This window comes from Temnothorax americanus, unplaced genomic scaffold (assembly GCF_048541705.1).
Source record: "Temnothorax americanus isolate GAGA-0224 unplaced genomic scaffold, ASM4854170v1 Scaffold154, whole genome shotgun sequence".
In the NCBI taxonomy this organism is placed as follows: domain Eukaryota; kingdom Metazoa; phylum Arthropoda; class Insecta; order Hymenoptera; family Formicidae; genus Temnothorax; species Temnothorax americanus.
Window position 1 is genome coordinate 87,786 of NW_027509291.1, and position 4,226 is coordinate 92,011.

At 38.1% G+C, this 4,226-nt stretch overlaps 1 pseudogene; it reads right to left on the reverse strand.

Moving 5' to 3' along the window:
* Positions 1–2,087: 2,087 nt before the first annotated feature.
* On the reverse strand, positions 2,088–2,825 carry LOC143895362 (uncharacterized; annotated as a pseudogene).
* Between the last annotated feature and the right edge of the window lie 1,401 nt (positions 2,826–4,226).

Below are 4,226 nucleotides of genomic sequence, written 5' to 3' on the forward strand. Positions count from 1 at the left end.
TTCGGCTAGCGAGACCGAGGAAAATCAGGTTGCAAGATATAATACCCCCCAAAAAATTTCTTGTTATATTTTTCAAAGACTATTTTTACCAAATGCACTTTTAAAGTTAATAATACATTTTTATAAAAACAACGAGTACCGCCGGCATTAATGTCGTCCGCAAGAAAATATTCTTCATCAACAATTTAATTTGATGTTAAAAAACATAAAAATACCGAAGAAAGCAAGAAGCAACCATCAATGAGTAAACTCATGCTTTACAAACATGAAGAATAACAAGAAGACGACGTTTTACACAGTGATTAAGTTCTACTGCTGAAAAATACTGAAGGAACCACATAAATCAGTAAACATCAAGCTTTACAAAAATGAAGAATAACAACAAGAGGACATTTTATGAAGTGAATAAGTCCTGTTGGAATCCTAGTGCTGTGGAAAATAACATAGTCACCTTACCCAGGGCTACGGGTAAAGTCCTCAATGGTGATGAAGACAGATTTTGTACGGAACGGTGGATTCGGCGAAAGAGGCGTTTTGCTTGCAAGATTGAAAAGATGGGAAGCTGAGTCTCACGAGCCTAGCAAGTGGTCTAGGGAAAAAAGCTCCAAAATAAAACCTAGACAAGCCAGTTTGTTTCAAGATAACAACTCCATTGACTGGCTCGCAAAATGTGATCTAATTATTTGTACGGTTTCTTGAAATGCATCTATGCTCTTTTCAGAGCATAGATGCATTTCAAGAAGACTCTTCATCTCAGCTCTTTTCAGAGCATAGATGCATTTCAAGAAAATGTATTTTAAAGAAAATTTAGTCTTCCTTCTCATCATTATGGAAAAGTATGGATTCAACGTTTAATCATCACTGGATTATGCAGAAGAATGGATTCCGTCAATTAAAGTAGACTGAATAACAGTGGATTTAAGATATCAATGCGCACATGCAGATACATATATATACATATCCAAAATCCGATCAAGTGCATATTAAATCCAATGGTACTTTTTTCTTTATAAAAATAATAATATAATAAATAAAATAAAATGTAAAGTTCTTTTTAAAATTGCTTTACGATGTGGATAAATGTAGAAAAATTTATAAATGTGTATTTCAAGAAAAAAGGAAGTACATTATTTTATAATTGCAAGGTTTTTGCAAAAAAATTTAATGTATTGAAATAAAAATATTAAATTTATTACAATATATTTTACAAAATGTTAAAAATAGTCATTGATAAGGAGGAAAATAAATTATTATTTGACGAGATATTCAACGTACGTTGAATGTAAGGACGTAACGTATGTATTTTATGTTAGTTTTTTAAGATAAAAAAGGCTTTTGAATAACAGTCCCTTAAAACGTTGTTTTTTTTAAATAGCTGTACATAATTTTGCCCACAAAGTTGTACTTTTAAGTACGACTTTCCTTAAATAGAACGTTTTTCTTGGCAAAATCAAAAAACTTTTCCTATTTTAAATGCCCACTGTGTAAAAAATTTGGAAGAAAGATATATATTATTTTTTATTATATACATATATGCATATATGTGTATGTAATCCGTGGTTTATAAATAAAGTTTTACATCTGTTCTTTTTATAATATGTTGAAAATTGCCTGGTGAATATGAATTATGTGATTATTAGCAGCACCAACACATGTGTTATATGGAACAAAAGTATATTTGTCAGCTATTCGGTTAATACAATATATTATACATATACAGGTTCGCATCGCTTAGAACAACAAAAAAAGGAATTGCTTTTTCAGCAGAAAAACAATGCGTCCGTTAAGCGGACAGTTAATGAACAATTGACTTATCTTTTCTTAACGATCTGGAGATCTCGCTCTCTCCTTCTCTCTCACGCTCTCTCTAGCTAGCTCGCTCGCTCGTTCGCTCGCTCGCTCGTCCGTGCACGTGCGTTCGCTTCCACGGTCGCTGGGGAAAAGGGACGAGCTCATCGTCACGCGTTCCGATTCCGAATCGTTTCGATTCTGTTCCGCTGGTTCCTACTTTACGGTATCATGGCAACTAGCGCGGAATTAGCGCGGGGACACAAAACCCTTTTTCAACACTTCCCCTTAATTCTGCGCTAGTTCGTCATCATGCGGTCCTTAAAGTTAGCGAATTTTATCGTGCCTAACGGTTTCGTAAAGGTGTCTGCAAGCTGATCGTTTGTCGGACAATACTTTAATTTGACTACGCCGTCTTTAACTAGTTCGTGGACAAATCTAAATTTAACATCGATATGTTTTGAGCGTCTGTTCACAACACCGTTCTTCATCAATGCGATCGCGCTCTGGTTATCAACGTTCAGTTCTATCACTATCGGTTTTGGTAACAATTCCTCTAGAAGTGACTTTATGTATAGCAGTTTCTTGCAGCATTCTGCCGCGGCGATATATTCGGCCTCTGTGCTTGACAGCGCGATTATGGGTTGCTTCCTCGATGCCCAACTGATTGCTCCTCCAGCAAAGAAGATCACATACCCAGTTGTACTCTTTCTTGTCTCGGGATCTCCCGCATAGTCTGCATCGCAGTATGCTTCCAGTAGATTTGGTCTGCTGTCGGCTTTGTACTCAATTCCAAGCCCTCTGTTTCCATTTAAGTATTTCAAGACATGCTTTAGATCATTTACTCTTTCTTGTGTTGGCTCTTCTACATAACGACTGCAGAAGTTCACGCTGTATGAAATGTCTGGTCGTGTCTTTGTCGACAGATATAGCAGGCTTCCGACTATTTCTCTATACGGATAGTTTTTACTTTCTGTTCTGGATTTAATTTGTTCATTCTTCTGCATGGGCACTTTCACTGGTTTGGACTCGTTCATTTTGCAGTGTCTAAGTAGCTTTTCAGTGTACTCCGCTTGCATCAGTTTGATTGCGTTTTTGTTCCTCACAACTTCGAATCCCACGAAGTTCTTAATCTCACGTATTACTGTTATTTTAAATTTTTGTTTCAGTTGATTTATTATTTTATTCATTCTTTGAATGTTTTTTCCGATTATGACGCCGTCATCTACATAGAAGCCTATGATCAACTCGCCATCAGTTGTCTTGAACAGGCATTGTTCGTTTTCGAGCGGCACAAATCCTTTCTTCTTCAGAAAGTCTGTGAATTTGACATTCCACCTGAGGGGTGCCTGTTTGAGTCCGTAAAGGGCCTTCTTTAATTTAAGTATTTTGTTCTTAAAATGGTAGCCTTCCGGAGGATATATGTAGATGTCATCTTCCAGCTCACCGTACAGGAATGCGGTTTTGACGTCGAACGCTATTATTATATAGTTTTTCACAGATGCTGTGGCGAATACGCTTCTCAGTCATGTCATGCCAATCACCGGGCTGTATGTTTTCATGTAGTCTATGTGCTGTCGCTGTTCGCATCCCTTAACTACAAGCCTGGCTTTGTAGCGTCCGTCTGACTTCACTTTAAACACCCACTTGCTGTGCAGTGTTTTTTGATTGTCCAGCTTGTTGGCGTCTATTATTTCCCATGTGTTGTTTTCTTTCAGGGATTCCTTTTCTTCATTTATCGCTTGTTGCCATTTCTGTTTGTCACATCCCGTGACAGCTTCCTTATATGTAAGTAGGGCACAGTCTGTGTATCTGACCGGCTCTTTTCTGTTTCTTACTGATCTTCTCAGTTCTTCGGCGGCTGCTTCGCTTTCCCGTGATTGCAGCGTCTCATCGTCGTCTTCGCTGTCCGTGGTATCCAGAACGTCGACGAACTCATCCTCTTCATGTTCCTGTTTCACTTCATCTTCCTGGTTCATCTCTTCGCTCTGCAGATCTTCATTGTTGCTGTCTGTTAGATCTATCCACCCTCTTTTTTCTGTTTTATTGATTTCTCTCACTGTTCTCTGTCCAAATTTTACGTCTCGTGCTATTTTAATTCTTCGTTTATCTTCGTCCCACAGCCTGTAGCCAGAAGGCGCATATCCGATGAATATATATTTTTCACTTCTCTCATCGAGTTTCTTAATGGGTTTTAGCACTTTAGCGTAGGCTTCACAACCGAACAGTTGCAGGTTTTTCAGATCTGGCCTCTTCTTCTCCCACATCTCATACGGGGTAGTTTTTAGTGTAGCCGTCGGAGATCTATTTAGCAGATAGACAGATGTGTACAGCGCCTCTCCCCACATTTTCTTATTCAGTTCAGAATCGAACAGCAGAGCTCTTACTTTATCCATTAAGGTCCGATTTAGTCTTTCGGCCTTACCGTTCAGCTGCGG